Source organism: Arachis hypogaea, chromosome 14 (assembly GCF_003086295.3).
Source record: "Arachis hypogaea cultivar Tifrunner chromosome 14, arahy.Tifrunner.gnm2.J5K5, whole genome shotgun sequence".
Classification (NCBI taxonomy): domain Eukaryota; kingdom Viridiplantae; phylum Streptophyta; class Magnoliopsida; order Fabales; family Fabaceae; genus Arachis; species Arachis hypogaea.
The window spans coordinates 39,357,839-39,378,061 of record NC_092049.1 but is presented as its reverse complement, the minus strand read 5'-3'; the positions used below and the strand labels follow the sequence as shown (position 1 = coordinate 39,378,061).

The 20,223-nt window shown below is 38.9% G+C and overlaps 1 long non-coding RNA gene across 2 annotated transcripts; it reads right to left on the bottom strand.

Moving 5' to 3' along the window:
- Positions 1-11,127: 11,127 nt before the first annotated feature.
- On the bottom strand, positions 11,128-13,516 carry LOC112742006 (uncharacterized). Of its 2 annotated transcripts, XR_011870872.1 has the most exons (5): positions 12,881-13,516; positions 12,647-12,800; positions 12,058-12,149; positions 11,744-11,963; positions 11,128-11,602 (listed from the first exon to the last, which is right to left on the bottom strand). It is a non-coding gene; the product is annotated as an uncharacterized lncRNA (long non-coding RNA). The 2 variants fall into 2 exon arrangements; XR_011870873.1 differs by lacking the exon at positions 12,058-12,149.
- Between the last annotated feature and the right edge of the window lie 6,707 nt (positions 13,517-20,223).

Below are 20,223 nucleotides of genomic sequence, written 5' to 3'. Positions count from 1 at the left end.
CAAATATAGATAGAATATAAAGCATAATTTTCGAAAAACAGAAAAATAAGAGCAAGGAGATTAAAGAATGGGTCCACCTTAGTGATGGCGGCTAGTTCTTCCAATGGCAGCTAGTTCTTCCTTTTGACAGTGGGCTCTCATGGAGCCTCACAGATACTCAGAGCATGATGATGGCCTCCCAACACTAAACTTAGAGTTTGAATGTGGGGGCTTTATTTGACTCTGTATTGAGAGAAGCTTGTCATGCTTCTTCTCCATGTGTTCATAAGGAGATCCTTGAGCCTTAAACACAAGGCAAGCCTCATTCACTTGAATGACCAGCTCTCCTCTGTCAACATCAATCACAGCTTTTGTTGTGGCTAGGAAGGGTCTGCCAAGGATGATGGATTCATCCATATTCTTCCCAGTTTCCAAGATTATGAAATCAGCAGGGATGTACTGGCCTTCAACCTTCACCAAGACATCCTCTACAAGTGCATAAGCCTGTTTCCTTGAATTGTCTGCCATCTCTAGTGAGTACAACTTGCACCTCAAGGATCCCTAGTTTCTCTATTACAGAGAAGGGCATGAGGTTTATACTTAACCCTAGGTCACACAAAGCCTTTTCAAAGGTCATGGTGCCTATGGTACAAGGTATTGAGAACTTTCCAGGATCCTATTTCTTCTGAGGTAATTTCAGTTGAACCGGATCATTCAGTTCATTGATGAGCAATGGAGGTTCATCCTCCTAAGTCTCATTACCAAATAACTTGGCATTTAGCTTCATGATTGCTCCAAGGTACTTAGCAACTTGCTCTTCAGCAATGTCTTCATTCTCTTCAGAAGAAGAATATTCATCAAAGCTCATGAATGGCAGAAGGAAGTTTAATGGAATCTCTATGGTCTTTGTATGAGCCTCAGATTCCTTTGGTTCCTCATTAGGGAACTCCTTGGAGGCCAGTGGACGTCCATTGAGGTCTTCCTCAGTGGAAATCACTGCCTTTTCCTCCTCTATGCATTCGGCTATGTGGGACGTGTTTATGGCCTTGCACTCTCTCTTGGGATTCTCTTCTGTATTGCTTGGGAGCGCACTAGGAGGGAGTTCAGTAACTTTCTTACTCAACTGACCCACTTGTGCCTCCAAATTTCTAATGGAGGACCTTGTTTCATTCATGAAACAGAGAGTGGCCTTAGATAGATCAGAGACTATGTTTGCTAAGTCAGAACGACTCTGCTCAGAGTTCTCTGTTTGTTGCTGAGAAGATGATGGAAAAGGTTTGCTATTGCTAAACCGATTTCTGCCACCATTATTGTTGTTAAAGCCTTGTTGAGGCTTCTATTGGTTCTTCCATGAGAGATTTGGATGATTTCTTCAAGAAGGATTATAGGTGTTTTCATAGGGTTCTCCCATGTAATTCACCTCTTCCATTGCAGGGTTCTCAAGATCATAAGCTTCTTCTTCAGAAGATGCTTCTTTAGTACTGCCTGTTGCTGCTTGCATTCCAGACAGACTCTGAGAAATCATATTGACTTGCTGAGTCAATATTTTATTCTGAGCCAATATGGCTTTCAGAGTGTCAATCTCAAGAACTCCTTTCTTCTGAGTTGTCCCATTATTCACAGGATTCCTTTCAGAAGTGTACATGAACTGGTTATTTGCAACCATTTCAATGAGTTCCTGGGCTTCTTCAGGCATCTTCTTTAGATGAAGAGATCCACCAACAGAGTTGTCTAATGACATCTTGGACAGTTCAGATAGACCATCATAGAATATGCATATGATGCTTCATTCTGAAAGCATGCCAGAAGGACACCTTCTAATCAACTGCTTGTATCTTTTCCAAGCTTCATAGAGGGATTCGCCTTCCTTCTGTCTGAAGGTCTGGACTTCCACTCTAAGCTTACTCAATTTTTGAGGTGGAAAGAACTTTGCCAAGAAGGCATTGACCAGCTTTTCCCAAGAGTTCAGGCTTTCTTTAGGTTGTAAGTCCAACTATGTCCTAGCTCTGTCTCTTACAGCAAAAGGGAAGAGCATAAGTCTGTAGACCTCAGGGTCAACCCTATGGGTCTTAACAGTGTCACAGATTTGCAAGAACTTAGCTAAGAACTGATGAGGATCTTCCAATGGAAGTCCATGATACTTGCAATTCTGCTACATTAGAGAAACTAATTGAGGCTTAAGCTCAAAGTTGTTTGCTCCAATTGCAGGAATTGAGATGCTCCTTCCACAGAAGTCAGAAGAAGGTGCAATAAAGTCACCAAGCATCTTCCTTGCATTTCCACCATTGTTGTTGGGTTCGACCATGTTTGTTTTGTCTGCTTCCTTTTCGAAAATTTCTGTCAGGTCCTCTTCAGAGTTTTGTGCTTTAGCTGCTCTTAGCTTCCTCTTCAAGGTCCTTTCAGGTTCAGGATCAGCTTCAACAAGAATGCCTTTGTCCTTATTCCTGCTCATATGAAAGAGAAGAGAACAAGAAATTATGGAATCCTCTATGTCACAGTATAGAGATTCCTTGAGGTGTCAGAGAAAAAGAAGAATAGAAAGATGAGGTAGAGAGGAGAATTCGAACTTATGAAGAAGGAGAGAGAGTCCGAATTGCTAATTGTGGAGGAGTGTTAGTCCTTAAATAAAATAAGGTGAGGCGGGGGGAAGAATTCGAAATTAAATTAAAATAACAGGAAAATATTTTTGTTTTTATTTTGAAATGTAGTTAGAATTCAAAAATTATAGAGAGAAAAGTGGTTAGGTGGTTTTGAAAAAGATAAGATTGAAAACTTTTAAAATCAAACAGAAAGTCAAGTAGTTAATTTGAAAAGATTTGAAAATCAATTTTGAAAAGATAAGAAGTTAGAAAAGATTTTAAAAAAGATATGATTGAAATTTATTTTGAAAAAGTTTTAAAAACGGAAATAAAAAAATTTGATTTTGAAAATTAAAGTTGATTACTTGACTAACAAGAAACTAAAAGATATGGTTTCAAAATTTAAAAATTGAACCTTTCTTAATAGGCAAGTAACAACTTGAGAATTTTGAATCAATCACATTAAATATTAGCATTAATTTTGAAAATTATGAAATAAAAATAAGAAAAAGATTTTGAAAATCAAATTTTAAAATTTTCGAAAATAATAAAAAAAATTTGAAAAAGATTTGATTGGAAAAAGATGTGATTCGAAAAAGATTTGAATTAAAAACTAACTTGCCTCCTTTGTGTTGTCCTAGCGTTAAACGCCCAGAATGGTATCCATTCTGGCATTTAACGCCCAAAATGCTACCCTTTTGGGCGTTTAATGTACCTGGCTAGCGTTTAAACGCCAGTTTTCCTTCTTCACTGGGCGTTTTGAACGCCCAGCTTTTTCTCTGTAATTTCTCTACTGTATGTTTTGAATCTTCAATTCTCTGTATTATTGACTTGAAAAAACATAATTTTGAAAAAAAATTGAATTTTTAATGATGAGAAAGAAGAACAACAGAATGAAACTAAACATGGAAAATCAAGATCAAAACAAATAATGCATGCAAGACACCAAACTTAGAAGTTTGTATACTAGGGACAATAACAATTTGAAAATGCATGTGAAAAACAACAAAAGACACAAACAGGAGAATTTAAAGATCAGAACAAAGAAAATCATCAAGAACAACTTGAAGATCAATGAAGAACACAAGAACATACTTTCGAAAAATGCAAGAAGAATAAAGACATGCAATTGACACCAAACTTAAGATTTGACACTAGACTCAAACAGGAAACACAAAAATATTTTTGATTTTATGATTTTGTTAAAAAAATTTTGTATTTTTTTTTCAAAAATTATTTGGAAAAAGAGAATAAGGAATTCAAAATTCTTAATGAGAATTCCAAGAATCATGTAATGTTAGTCTAAAACTCCGATCCAGGAATTAGACATGGCTTACTAGCCAGCCAAGCTTTCAGTGAAAGCTTCGGTCCAAAATACTAGACATGGCCAATGGCTAGCCAAGCTTTAGCAGATCATTACATTCAACAGCAAGATTGATAGAAATCAACAAGCTCTTGTGATGATAAGTTGAAACCTCGGTCCAAAAGATTAGACATGGCTTCACAGCCAGCCAGACTTCAACAGATCATCATGAAACTCTAGAATTCATTCTTAAAAAGTTTGAAGAACAAAATAAAAATATTTTTTTTTGAAAATAAAAAGAATAAAAACAAAAAGCTTAAAATTAAAATAAAATTACCAAATCTGAGCAACAAGATGAACCGTCAGTTGTCCAAACTCAAACAATCCCCGACAACGGCGCCAAAAACTTGGTACACAAAATCGTGATCGCACACTTTTCACACAACTCCGTGCAGCTGACCAGCAAGTGCACTGGGTCGTCCAAGTAATACCTTACGTGAGTAAGGGTCGATCCCACGGAGATTGTCGGCTTGAAGCAAGCTATAGTCATCCTTGTAAATCTCAGTCAGGTGGATTCAAATGGTTATGGGATTTTAATAATTAAAATATAATTAAAACAGAAAATAAGATAGAAATACTTATGTAATTCATTGGTGGGATTTCAAATAAGCGTATGAAGGTGCTTTGTTCCTTCTGAACCTCTGCTTTCCTATTGTGTTCATCCAATCATTCATACTCCTTTCCATGGCAAGCTGTATCTTGGGGATCACCGTTGTCAATGGCTACCGTCCGTCCTCTCAGTGAAAATGGTCCAAATGCGCTGTTACCGCATGGCTAATCATCTGTCGGTTCTCACTCATGTTGGAATAGGATCCATTGATCCTTTTGCGTCTGTCACTACGCCCAACACTCGCGAGTTTGAAGCTTGTCACAGTCATCCCATCCTAGATCCTACTCAGAATACCACAGACAAGGTTTAGACTTTCCGGATCTCAGGAATGGCCGCCAATAATTCTAGCCTATACCACAAAGACTCTGATCGTGAACCAGGAGGCTAAGAAATATGCATCCAAGCTCGTTTTCAAGTAGAACGGAAGTGGTTGTCAGGCACGCGTTCATAAGTGAGAATGGTGATGAGTGTCACATAATCATCACATTCATCATGTTCTTGTGTGCGAATGAATATCTTAGAACAAGAATAAGCTTGAATTGAATAGAAAAACAATAGTACTTTGCATTAATTCATGAGGAACAGTAGAGCTCCACACCTTAATCTATGGGGTGTAGAAACTCCACCATTGAAAATACATAAGTGATAATGGTGTTCATTGGCTTCGGCCCCAGAGGGGGAACCAGAATAACCAAGATGAAAATACAATAGTAAAAGGTCCTATTTATAGAAAACTAGTAACCTAGGGTTTACAGAAATAAGTAAATAATGCAGAAATCCACTTCCAGGCCCACTTGGTATGTGCTTGGGCTGAGCATTGAAGCTTTCACATGTAGAGACTTTTCTTGGAGTTAAACACCAGCTTTGGTGCCAGTTTAGGCGTTTAACTCCAGCTTTTATGCCAGTTCTGGCGTTTAACGCCAGAATAGGGTAGAAAGTTGGCATTTAAACGCCAGTTTGCGTTATCAAAACTCGGGCAAAGTATGGACTATTATATATTGCTGGAAAGCCCAGGATGTCTACTTTACAACGCAAATGAGAGCGCGCCAATTGGGCTTCTATAACTCTAGAAAATCCACTTCGAGTGCAGGGAGGTCAGAATCCATCAGCATCTGCAGTCCTTTTTCAGCCTCTGAATCAGATTTTTGCTCAGGTCCCTCAATTTCAGCCAGAAAATACCTGAAATCACAGAAAAACACAAAAACTCATAGTAGATTCCAGAAATGTGATTTTTATTTAAAAACTAATAAAAATATAATAAAAAGTAACTAAAACATACTAAAAACTACCTAAAAATAATGCCAAAAAGCGTATAAATTATCCGCTCATCAGTCAGTCACGCGCACGCGTCGTCTTGCAGAACTCCAATCCATGCGTACGCGTCAAGCACGCGCACGCGTCGCTGCAAATTTCTCCAAGCTACACGCTCGGGTGAGCCATACGTGCGCGTCGATGGTCGCTAGTTATCTCCTTAGTTTCTTGTGTTCCTTCCATTTTTGCAAGCTTCCTCTCCATTCTCTAAGTCATTCCTGCCCTATGAAGCCTGAAACACTTAACACACGGATCACGACATCGAATGGTAGAAAGAAGAATTAAAATACACAAATTAAAGATCTCTAGGAAGCAAGTTTTCAACCATAGAACAAAACTAGGATGGAGTTGTAAAATCATGCAAATCATATGAATAAGTGGGTAAAGACTTGGTGAAACCACTCAATTAAACACAAGATAAACCATAAAATAGTGGTTTATCAGTAATCACTCTCTTGTCGGCTAAGGCAAATTTGGCCGCCGACCTCTTTAATGGAGCTAAATTCAATCGCGCAAAGATAGAAAGTGGCATGATACTCACGCAAGCCCCTAGATCACACATACAGTCATGAAAAGCGACTCCACCAATGCAATAATACACCAAACACGGTCTAGGGTCACCACACTTTTTCGGAATAGGCTTCATTAATGAGGAAATGGAATTACCCAATGATAATGTCTCCAACTCACCTATCCTATCCTTGTGTGTGCACAAGTCCTTTAAAAATTTTGCATACTTCGGAATTTGTTGAATTGCATCAAGAAGTGGGATGGTTACCTCAACCTTCTTGAATACATGAAGCATGTTAAAATCAAACTCCGGAGTCTTCTTGGCCTTCTTTACCATGGAGGGGAATGGGATAGGAATGGATTCGTCCACTATCGCCTTCCTCTTGGGTTCCTTGAGGCTCACTTCTTCTTTCTCATGCCTTGTGTCTACCTCCTCTTCTTCATGTGGAACTTCAACAACCACTTCTTTCTCATGAATGACTTCTATGACCCTAGGAGGTATCTCCTCTAATGTACTTCCCGACCATAGAGTAATGGCATTGAGGCCGCCCTTTGGGTTTGGAAGGGGTTGGGATGGAAGGTTTGAAGAGCTTGAGGTTTGGTTGGCATTGTTGTTGGAGGAGGACAATGCCAACTTTGAAATAATATCAGTAAGATTGGCCAATTAGGCATTCATGGCATTAAATTGAGCCTTGTTGTTCTCATCCTGGTTTTTTCGTAGTAGCTCTAAGCTCATCAACTTGGTTGGTGGAAGAGGAGGAGGGTTGGTTGGATTGTTGTCTTTGATGTGGTACTTGGTACTTGGTGTAGTTGTTTTGGTTTTGATGGGAAGCTTGGTTGTGGTAATTTTGGTTGGCTTGATGGTTATTGTTGTTATGGTGGTATTGGGATGAAGATTGGTGGTTGTTGTTGTAGTGAGAAGAAGAATTGTTTCATCTTTGATTTTGATTGCTCCCTTGTGCATTATCCCTCCACTCTTGATTGTGATTATTGCCATGAGAGTAGTTGTTTCGTCCTTGAGGGGGAGTAGGATGGACGGTTGTTATAATTCACATTGGCTACGGCAAGGGCATACTCCTCTTGAATTTGGTGGCATTGATCGGTGTAATAAGTGGTGTTAGAACACAAACCACAAATTCTAGGAGGACCTTCAAATTGAGCAACTTGGGGTGGGGCTTGGATGGCTTAGATGGAATAGAATGCCTTTTGTTCTTTGTGCATCTCCGTAAGGATAGTAGTCATATCCCCAAGCACCTTGGTTAGGCTTGTTTCGGAGGGTGGTGCTTCTACCACACCCTTGAGGGGATTGCTTCTCACCCTTACGTCTTGTGTAGCCTCGGCAACATCATTTATCAAGCTCCAAGCTTCTCCCACCGTTTTTTTTTTTTTGGAAAGGAAACCACCGCTAGAGGCGGTGAGCAATCTTCTATCTTCTGCACAAAGACCTCCGGTGAAGTAACTAATAAGCAAGTGAGTGTCCAATCTATGGTGCGGACAAGATTCCAATAGCCTCTTGAACCTAGTCCAATACTCATACAAACTCTCTTGGTCCTTTTGCATTATACCCGAGATTTCCTTTCGGATGTAGTTAGTCTTCTCCGACGACAAGAACTTGTCTAGAAACTCTCTTCTCAAGAAATCCCAATTGGTCACAATCTCATCCGGTTGCGAATAAAACCATATTTTTTCTTGCCCCTCAAGAGAGAAGGGGAAAGCAAAAACCATAATAGCCACCTCATAGGCTCCATGCCTTCGAGCTGTAGAACAAGCAACTTGAAAATCCCTTAGATGTCGGATGGGGTCTTGACCCGAAAGCCCATGATACTTGGGGAGTAGATTTATCAAGCTATTCTTTAACTCAAAGTTTGGATCAAGATTGGGATACCTTGCTTGCAAAGGTTGAAGTATGATGTTCGGAGCCCCTTGTTCATGCAAGGTGATTCGGCATGGCTCTGCCATGTATGGTTCACCTATGGGATGCAAAGATGTATTAGTGGTGCCAACAGAAGAATAGGAAGTAGCGGACTCCAAGTCACTCTCGGTTCCGTCTAGTGATTCGGTATGCTCCTCAAGGGAGGCCGAAGTACTAGCCGTATAGTTTAACCGCTGTCTAGCTTGCCGAGTGTGCAACAAAGTTCTTTCAATCTCAAGGTCAAGCTCTGCTAAGCTAGAGTTCGGTTGAGACCGAGTCATCAAACATAGAAGTCATAGCACATGTATAAAAGAAATCTAAACTACAACTATGTATTGAAAGCAAGTAAACTATCTACACTATTTACATATTCACATAACCAATGTCAAGGCATACGTTGCAACCACTCCCCGGTAACGGCGCCAAAAATTTGATAGGTGAACTATCGTCGGTCTAGAATTTCTCTTAATAAAAATAGAACTTCGTTGTAAGCATAGTTCCAAACTAACTAATAATTCTCCATCAAATTTTAAAGGATTAGTTGTCACATAATTCAACCCCAATAAAAGTAAACCGAAGTATTCAAACCTCGGATCTTCTCACAAGGAATGGGCAAACATGTGCATCAACATTGGTTAGAATTCCGGGGTTAGGAGTCATGATCAAGAATTTAAACTACTAAGCTTGATAAGCAAGAAATCTTTAAAGTGCAAGAAACTAAATCAAACAACTAAAACAAGGTATGAGCAATTTCAATTTAACTAGATAACATCCAATGTAATTCTACTCTAGAATTAAACAAGTAACTATAACTAAAGTCAATGCAATTGGAATTTTTGGTTTTCAAATGTGATTAATAAAGGGAACTCTTGGCTAGGCATAGGAATTGGGGTCACCATCCTTGTCTAATAACGATATCTTGACAATTATGAGGAACCAAACTCACTAAGTCTACCTCCAAGAGCTTTAAGTACATAATGTTTACTCCTAAGCTTGAGGTACGTCAAGTGGCTTGATCAATCTCAACTCATAAGTCCCAATCCAACTACCAATTGACTTAGTAGTGGATTAGTGTCAATGGGTATCAACTTGACCACTAAGGGTTCTCAAATCACCAAATCAATTAGACCCAATGACTCAAGTTTACCCAATTCCCTTAGCCTAGGCCAAGAGTCAAGAAAACTACTCCATAATCAAGGGAAACATTTCATCAAACACATGGTATGCATTAATAAAAGACATATTCAAATTGCTAATAAATTGGAAATTAAAAGCACCCACTAACAATTTTCAAAGGAGAACTACTCAAACAACACTATTAATCATGGAGAACATCAATGTATCATTAGAAATTCAAGATCCACAAAGTTCATAAGATGAATAGAAAATGGGAAATAACAAGAGAACAACAATCTAACATAAGATCTAAACAAAATTATACTAGAGAATTCAAATTAAGTAATCAAAACTAGAAATCAACAAGATCCAATTCAGAATTCAACAAGGGATGATCAAATCAAACTAGATCTAGAGAGGAATAGTAGTTTCTCTCTCTAGAAGAACAAGAACCAAAGAAAACTAGCAAAAATTGTGTCCATGTGTGTAATAGATGATCCACCCTTTCCCCCTTGAGTTCCTGGGTCTTTTCCATGCAGAATCAGCCTGAATTTGTGCCTGCTGAGCCTCAAAAATCGCCAGGCACAATTTCTTTCATGAGGTCACGTGCAGTTCGTCACGCATACGTGTCATGTACGCGTGCACGTCGCCTGAATTTTGCGATCCACGCGTGTGTGTCATGCACGCGGGCGCGTCGATGGGGATTTCGCCAATCCACGCGGATGCGCCACTCTTCGCACGCCATACCTAGCTTTCTGCACCCACGCGTGTGCGTGAGGTGCGAATGCGCATCCCAGCTGATTTTCTCAAAGCCCAAGTCTTCATGTTCCTTCCACTTGTGCATGCTTCCTTCCTCTTTTCTAGGCCATTCTCGCCCTACAAACTCTGAAATCACTCAACAAACATATCACGGCATCGAATGGTGATAAAAGACGATAAAAATATGGCAATTTTAAAGTAAAAGAAGCATGTTTTCCATCATGAAACAATATTAGGAAGAGAACACAAAACCATGCAATTTCTGTGAATAAGTGTGGAAAATATTGACAAAATCTCCCAAATGCTACACAATATAAACCACAAAATTGGGGTGTATCACCTATGGTCACGGTATAGCTAGCAAAAAGGGTGACCATAGATTTATGGTCACGGTTTTGGACCTATGGTCACGGTTTTTTGCCATGGCCTCTTCTCTCTTCTTGGCCATAGGTTTATGGTTACGGTTTTTTTATCTATGGTCACGGTTTCTATGGTCATGGTTTCAATTTTCAAATTCTGACACTTTAGGCCACGTTTTTTCACCGTGACCATAGGTTAATCTATGGTCACGCATAAAAACCGTGACCATAGCCTTATCTGTGGTCACGGTTAGCCTCTATGGTCATCCCTCCTTAAAACCGTGACCATAGCCCTATCTATGGTCACCATTTTCACCGTGACTATAGCTTTTATGGTCACCCCACCTTAAAACCGTGACCATAGCCCTATCTATGGTCACGGTTTTCACCGTGACCATAGCCTCTATGGTCACCCCTCCTTAAAGCTGTGACCATGGCCTTATCTATGGTCACGATTTTTCACCATGATCATAGCTTATCTATGGTCACCCCACTTTAAAATCGTGACCATAGCCTTATCTATGGTCACGGTTTTTACTGTGACCATAGCCTATTTTGTTTTATGAGATTTAATTTTATTTTTTAAAGCATAATCACATCCCAAAATGATGATAACCACAAAATAAATCTAAAAATAAAAAATGATAATCAATAATTAAGATAAGTTGTGATCAAAGTAACCAACTAACATATCAACAAAATCAATAAAATTATACATAAATTAAGTTATAAGTAATAAAATTTTTAGATCTATAATACTATATAGTATAAGTAATTCAGCTCCATGTGCATTGGGCTGGTCTTAGTCTAATATTATACAATGGGTGCGTGAGTGTGTTGATTGATAGTGTTAAGGTTATCTACACATGCACTCGGGAGACCTTGGCTGTCTGTAAATGCTTTTACCAAACTTCCTCATTGTAACTTTCTGACCTTCCTGGATCATCTTCTTTACTCTTTCTTTAAAACTATTTCATCCTATGGTACCATTCTGCCACAAGATTGCTGTCAGCCTCTTCTTGTTAGGCCTCAAAGTGGGAGCATGATTGCCACTATAGTAGCTTCTGAATCCAGACACCATTGCTGAGAGTTAGCTACCAGAGTCTGTCATGGAAAATACATTAGCAGTTGCACATGCAATAAAGTCCAAAGCAGCAAGCTGCATTAACATCAAACCTACATTGTTAAGTATTAGTAATCATGCTTCAACTGAATTTGAAAATTATTAACATGAAAATTTATTACCTGAGAAGAAAAATTCTTAAAAGGTTCAAGTTCATTGGGAGCAACCAAGCAAGGAAATCTTCCTTTGTAATAACATTGGGATAGAGCCTGGTGAAGGGATTCATTTTTGAATCTACTCCATAAATACTAGAACCAACCAAGGCCTGCTAGCACAAGTGCTGCTTCTTCTGGTGTCAATGGACATCTTCCCATTTTCCTCAAAACCATTGGAGATATAGGGCTACAACATCAATCAGTAGTATATATGTATATCACAATACAAGGGCATGTATCAAAATAATTTTTTGAAAAGCATATTGCAGAAACAATCATACTTTGTTGAATTCTTCAAGCGCTCAACAAGAAGAGGAAAATCGCTTTCTCTATAGGCTTGAAGTTTCCTTCTCTCACTCTCACCACCTCCAAACTCACAAAGGGAATAGGCAACCATATCAACTTCAATAATTAACTTATCATATTTCAATTTAATGACAATTAAGCAACCTTACACTCCCAATTTTGTATCTACGCCTAGAACTCTTCCAATATCACAATTCCAACTTCCATTTCATTAAACACGATTATTAGAATTAGTAGTATAGTTCCAAGAATTTGGAATCAATAATTCACAAAATTACACATACATATTCATAATAGTTCATCAACTTCCAACAGCATTTCAAGCATACCCTCATCATCATCAAATCACATAACCAGCAGAAATCATCATCCTCAAACACAACTACAAATAAATCTCATCACAATTTCATCACATTCAACCATATTCACAATCACCAACAATCTCAATTTCATCAATTTTCATTAATTAACCAAACAAGACATTTATAAATTATTTGCAATTACTCACTAAACTTCATTGGCATTCATAAATTAAAACAGTTAATTTTAAAATAAATCCCCTACCTCAAATAATCAGGACTCAAAGAATTCGTTAACTGTGACAAATTCCTTTTTCCTTTCTCACAGCAGCAGTAGCCTCGAACAAAACCAGCAGCAGCCACAACAGTCCCAAAACCAATACGAGTTACAATAGCAATTTTGAAGCAAATTGGCAGAACTAAAATAAGAATGTGACTAGGATTAGAATAAGAACATGGCAAAGGAACAAGTTTGAAGCAGAACAAGAATGAGTGTTACAATTGTATAAATCGAGGAATCGGAACCAGAACAAGAAGGCCGATGCTATCTTCGACTCTGATGGCGGTGCACGACTCACTAGTGGCCGTGGAAGCAACAGTGAGGACAGTGCCTCCTCTGGCTCGCACGGCTCTATCTCCCTCCCTCCCTCGTGTCATTCTCTTCTCCACGGTGGAATCCAACAAGGACGGCAGTGACACCAACTGCGACGGGTTGGCTGCGACGGAACCCTTGGCGGCAGGATGCGACGGTTTTCAACGCACGACTCCTCACCTCTCGGACGTGTCATAGCGGCGACAACTCATCGGCGGCAGCGGCTTCCTCTAGCAAGCACAAATCGATGATGATGGCGGATCCTCTCCCTCTCGACGCTGCTCTGTCTCAACGTCTCTCTCTCTCTCCTCTTTGCGAACAGTAGTGGCAACGACGTGGAGGATGGCGGCAAGCTGGGAGAGACGATGGTGCGGTGGCGGTGCGACGGTGGTGGCGAGGCGGCTGGACAGCGGCGGCAGCGTGGCTCTTCCTCTCTTTCGATCACAGCTCTCCTTCTCTGCTGCTGTGTTACGTTTGAAAGGGATTAAAGCGAAAGGGTATGCGGCTGAGTGTGGTGAGGAGGGATTAGGATTAGGGTTCTTCAATTTGGGAATTAGGGTTTCTGATTTAATTTGGGAATTAAGGTTAAAAATAGGGATTTTATAAAGGAATAAAGATAGATATGAATAGATATTTTGATAAAATTAGAGGGTAGAGTAATTTTAAAATCAAATATATTCTATCAAAAATATTTAAGAATATTATTTATCAACATATTGCTAAGTTGAATTAATTATTACTAATTTAAATTATAAAATGAATATATTAATCATAATTTATAAAATATTGTTTATTCTCAAAATATTAATTATTCAAATTAAATGATATAGCTTTTCTTTATTTTTCTATCACCAGAACTTTAATTTCAACATATATAATAAATTTAATTATCCAAAAACTTGGGATATTACATCAACTCACGAAAAAGGAGGCGTTGATGGCCGAAGCAGGAAGATGAGCTTGCGACGGTGATAGAGCGCGACAAAGGACGACGAGTTGTGACGGCGATGAGCTTGCGATGGCGACGAGCTTGAGGCGGCGACGATAAGGGCAACAATTGCGAGGCGGGATGGATGGCGGCAGCAGCACGGCTCCTCCCTCTCTCACGTGCGTCTTTCACCCGTGAGCTCAATGACTCTCTCACATGCGACAAGGATGGCAGCGGCAGCAGGATGCGGTGTAAGAACCCGTGTTTTCACGTAAAACTGTTTTAATAAAATAATTTTAGTGCCTGAAATAGATTCAAAATTTAGAAGCTTTAATTTGAAAATAAAAATTTAAAATTTGATTTCAGTGAATTTTTCTGAGTTGGAAAATGTATTTCTTTCGAAAAGTTTTTGTAAAAAATGCGTACTGGCGCTTAAGCCGGCAGTACCGCCTCTAGGCTATCCAGTACCGTGTATTTTGGGAAATAATATTTAGAAAATTGATTTGTTATTTTGAAAGGACAAAAATAATTTTAGAATCAAAAACTGGACACTAATTTTAAAGGTTTTAGCCCAAAGTGGGCCAAACGGATCAAAAACGCTAACGGGTTAGACTGGGCCCAAATCGGGCCCAATGTCTAACATATATAAGCTCATTAAATTAGCTTTAAGCTCATTTTTCAGCCCTAAGGTAGTGTTTGTTTAGTGTTCCTGTCCATCAAAGACATGGACACGGGAGTACATGTGTATTGTTTGTTTTGTGAGACACAAAAAAGAGAGAGACACGGTTACACACAAGAGTACATAAAATACGTTTATTTTGTGTCTCTCTCAAATCATGAGACACGAATTTTCATCCTGAGACACAAATTAAACTAAAATTTTGGACAAATTTATCCTTAGTATTTTTTAAAAATTCCAGATTTATCCAAACCATTTGGCCCTTCTCTTCTCCTCCGTCAATGCTTCAACCCCCTTCTTCTTCTTTCTAGATCTTCTTCCTTCTTTCTTTCTTTCTTCTTCTTTTTTTTTCTTCTTCTTCTCTTTCTTAGAAGTCAGACCACTGTCTCGCCTCTGGCCTTCCTCAATCTCCTTGCCGCCATTGCTAGCTACATCCCTCACTTGGAACTCTGCCGACTCAACCTCTCCTCTCACCATTGTGTTGTTTCTCTTCTGCCTCTTGCCTCTGCGCTTCTGCATCTCACCGTGCCTATTTCCCTCCTTGTCAGGGGTCTCACTACATTGCCCCTCCCTCACCGTTTTGGACTCGCCGTCAATGTGGGTGCTACAGGTGCCCATTGTTCTATCTATTTCAACTTTACCTCAAAGGTTTTTTCTTTTTTTAGATAATAATATTTGAACACAGATTTATTCTTGTGCTTCTTTATTTTTATTTTTAAATTTTTTCAGAATATATATTGTTAATCTTGTTTTGTTATGGGATTATGTAGATGAATGTTCTGGTTTTGCAATTAATTTTATTATGTAGATGAATGTTCTGCGTTCATTTTTTTTTTTGCCGTCGATTGCCAATGCTCCTCCATCAAGAACCGCTGCTTCTGCCCCTCTTTCTCTCTCGAAGGGTTCGGGCTACGGGAGTCCAGATCCATCGTCATCCAGATTCGCCGGCGGCTTCAAGTTTCGACGGTGCTTCCCTCCATATCCTCTCTCTACCAACATCGTTCATCCTTTTCAGAAAGAACGTCTCTGATTTTTTCCTCTTCTATTATCCCTTTATTAAAAAAAATTATCTGTGTATTTTATTTTCCAAATATGCAACAAATTAAAATTTTTGTTGATTTTATTAAATTTAATTTAGATTGGCATATTGTTACTTTTGTATTTGGTTAAAGATTATAGTAGTATTGATGTTGATGATAACTCTAAAAGAAGGGATTGGACAAAAATAGTGATAGAGAAGAATGATGGGGATAAAATTGACATTTTAGTAAAATTTTGAGTTGTATATTCTGTTGTGTCTAAGTTACCAAACAAGATGAAAAATTGAGTGTCTTTTATGTCTATGTTCTCATGTGTATTTGTGTCTATGTCTTTATTATTTCAAGACATCAACCAAACGCAGCCTAAGAGAGAGAGGGCCGCGGATTTAGAGAAGAGAGGAGAAAGGGGTGGTGCTACTATTCACCTCCACCTTCCGGAAGCCATAACTTTTGATCCAGAGCTCCGATTGACGAGCTGTTTGCGGCCACATGAAGATCTCGTCGAGCTCTACCTTTCTATCTAAATAAATCTGGTAAGATCTCTCTCTTCACATCCCAGTTTCCAGCCCTAGATTCTGCACGTTTTCATGTATAGTTTATGAGTAGATTTTGTGGTTTTGGTTGTTTAGGTGATCTCTAGTAGCGGGTAAATATTGGATTTTACCCTTAATCTCGTTGGTTAAGGTAAGGTTTCTCTAAACCCTTGTGTTTAGTTGTTTTATGTATATTAGGTTTTGATTTTGGTGATATATGTGTTGTTAGTTTGAGCTTTGGTGTTTGTTGGAGTTGGTTGAGGCTTTGGATCAAGTTTGGTGGTTTCGTTTTGATGTTTGGAACGTTTTGAGAATCGGCCAAGGTATGGTTTCGGTTTTCTTTATGTAATATGTAATATTTCTGGACACTTAGGCTAGTTGACCCTAAAATAGGATTGAATATTGTTGGTGGATGAATAATTATATGTGAATTAATGTAATTATTGGTTGTGTTGGATTAGTGTGGTTGATGATGATTGTTGGAGATTGTTGGTATTGATGAGTATTGATGGTGATTGATTATATTGGTTAATATTTAAGATTATGAGAATTTAAGGTAATGAGTTAATGTAAAATGTTGTAGTGGTTTGGAATAAAGGATATTGATGATTTGATGTGTCAGGATGTATGTTGATAATTGATGATGAATATTGATGTTGTTGGTGTTAATTATATATTTTGATATTGGCTGATGTTGGAGAGTGCGTAGGTTGAGTGTGGTAATATGAATGTGGATATGATTGATAATGTTGAGATTAAGTGGTGAGGGTTTGAAGTGGTTGTTGATGTTTGTTTGTTGGTTAAAGATTATTTATGATGATGTTGGATGTTGATAATTAAAGAATTTGATAGTATTGAGTAGTGTAATCGGGATTATGGATGGTTGAGTTGGAAAAGGAAGGGTATGGGCTTTTATGTTGTTTTGGTAATGTTTGGGTTGTGGTTGGTTTGGTTTTGAATTGTGAGTTTTGGAAAAAAATTGAGTTTTTAGGCCTTTGGTAAAAATGGATTTTTGGTGAACTTTGTCTGATCATAACTTTTGCTTCGATTTTTAAAAACTGATGAAATTTGTCTAGAATTAAAGATCTTTGAAAATCCTTTAAATCGATATAAAGTTTGTGAAATTTGAAATTTTGTAGAGGAAGTTATGGTCATTCAAAGTTGGTATTGAAAATCTAAAATTCTGCAAAGTTACAGAATTTCAAGATTTCTGATATGTGCGCACGCACAGCCTTGTGCGCACGCACAACCCTGCAAAAATGTTATTCTGTGCGGACGCACAGACCTATGCGTACGCACAGGCAAGGGAAAGGGCTCTGGTGGCAGCGCTAGCATAGGTTGTGCGCGCGCACATCAATGAAGATTTATGACCTGTGCGGACGCACAGCCCTGTGCGCACGCACAAGTCGTGAAGGTTCGTCTGTTGGGGGCACTTGCACAGCTTGTGCGAGTGAACAGGCTTGTATATTTTAGTACCTGTGCGTACGCACACCCCTATACGTATGCACACTTTCAAAATTTGCCTGGGCGTGCTCACGCACACCTCTGTGTGGATGCACACACCCTGTTTCATAATTTTAAACTTTGTTTTCAACTACTTCACCTTCCCAACAAGGTCGTAAGCTTCTATAACACCATTTTAAGGCTTTTGGGCTTATATTTGAGTATGGGAATAAAGGAAATAGGCTAAGGGTTTTAGTTGATGATTATATTGAAAAGTTAGAGAACGGAGGCTTAGGTTTCTGATGTATTAATGTTGAGTTTGGTTGAGAGAGAAGGAAGAGTAGTGAAAATGGTGAATGGCTAAGTTGATGGAATGAGTATGAGTGGAAGTATGTTACGAGGAGTGGCCTCTGAGATTGAATATGTAATTATAATATGCATTATTATCCGTCGTAGGGGTTGTGGCAGAATCCCACCTACGTTCGGATGTGAGAGTGAAGTTAGGCTTCTCAATCATACTTTTCGCAACCAGAGAAAGGTGGTAGGGCACTCTCCCTCGAAATTTTCCTCTTTATGCGCAATAGAGAGACTAATCCGGGAGTTGTCGACCAGATTTTCTGTCGTGTTTGGCATTAACCGACATGTGATATCACAGCCAATAAGGCAAACATTCATCATGTGCATCTTCTATATGCTTGATTGCTTTGTTTACTTGAGTTTTCCTAATTGAATAACATGCCTATCTGCTTCTTGAACTACTTGTTGTATATGAATATTATTGTGTTTTACTTGTTTGTATTAATTGTGATTGTCTGGTGTTGAGGAGGTTAGGTAGGCAGTGGCGATGGGATCACACGGAGGTTAGGTTGGCGAGGATTGTGGGATACAGCGGTGTGATTAATTTTAGTTAGAATTTCCCCTAAGTTTAGATAACCCGGTTTATGGTTTAAGTTCGTTATATATATATTTATTTGTTTTGTTCTAAGCTTGAATATCTGTATGTGATATGAAGTTCTAGGATTGCATGTGGCATCCCGAAGCCTTACATCTTACATCATTGGGCACTGTTACCATACTGAGAACCTCCGGTTCTCATTCCATACTTTGTTGTTATTTTTCAGATGCAGGTCGTAATCTACTTCGGTGAGATTACGCATATGGTGACAGAGCAGAGTATGGTTCCTCCTTGGTTTATTTATGTTTTTCCTTGTTTTAGTTGCTCTCACATCTTTGTATATTTACCTTTATGGCCTTAGAGGCTTATTTGAGAGAGTAGTTGTATAAGCTATTTTTAACTCCAAACTCTGTATGTCTGTATATATACTAGTCGGCTTAAACTCCGCAAGTCGCGACTAGTCTCCTATGATTATTATACTATCATATCTATATATATTTCATTCTTTTGCATCTATATCCTGTATCTTGTACGTTAGCTTCGTGTGAACGTTGCGCGCTTCTGAAATTCTATTTTGAGCTTACTCCTTCATCAGGCTTCTAGATTATATTATTTCCTTCTATATATAAATATGTATAAGCCTCAGGATTGTCGTAACCTCTGATTAACCTTTGCCTTACCGCTAGAGGTAAGGCTTAGGGTAATTGGGGTGTTACATTTAGTGGTTGGTGCACGAAATCACAATCACCTTTTTGCAATTCCGCACAACTAACCAGCAAGTGCACTGGGTCGTCCAAGTAATACCTTACGTGAGTAAGGGTCGATCCCACGGAGATTGTCGGCTTGAAGCAAGCTATGGTTATCTTGTAACTCTTAGTCAGGATATCAATAATTCTCAGATTTAATTGTAAAAAGTAAAAGAACATGAAATAAATACTTGTTAAGCAGTAATGAAGAACAGGTTGAGGTTTTGGAGATGCTTTGTCTTCTGAATCTCTGCTTTCCTACTGTCTTCTTCTTCATGCACGCAAGGCTCCTTCCATGGCAAGCTTTATGTTGGGCATCACCATTGTCAATGGCTACTTCCCGTCCTCTCAGTGAAAATGTTCCAAATGCGCTGTCACCGCACGGCTAATCATCTGTCGGTTCTCGATCATGTCGGAATAGGATGCATTGATCCTTTTGCGTCTGTCACTACGCCCAACACTCACGAGTTTGAAGCTCGTCACAGTTATCCCTTCCCAGATCCTACTCAGAATACCACATACAAGGTTTAAACGTTCTGGATCTCAGGAATGGCCGCCAATAATTCTAGCTTATACCACGAAGACTCTGATCTGAATCATGAGGCTAAGAGATATTCATTCAATCTAAGATAGAATGGAGGTGGTTGTCAGGCACTCGTTCATAGGTGAGAATGATGATAAGTGTCACGGATCATCACATTCATCAGGTTGAAGTGCGAATGAATATCTTAGAATAGAAGCAAGCGTGATAGAATGGAAAACGGTAATAATTGCATTAATTCATACAGAACAGCAGAGCTCCTCACCCCCAACAATGGGGTTTAGAGACTCATGCCGTAGAAGATACAATATGAAACGTGTAGAATTTCATGAGGTCCAAGATGAATTACTAAAAGTAGTTTTTATAGTAAACTAGTGACCTAGGGTTACAGAAAATGAGTAAGCTAGGGTGTTTAGTGTAAAAAATCCACTTCTGGGGCCCACTT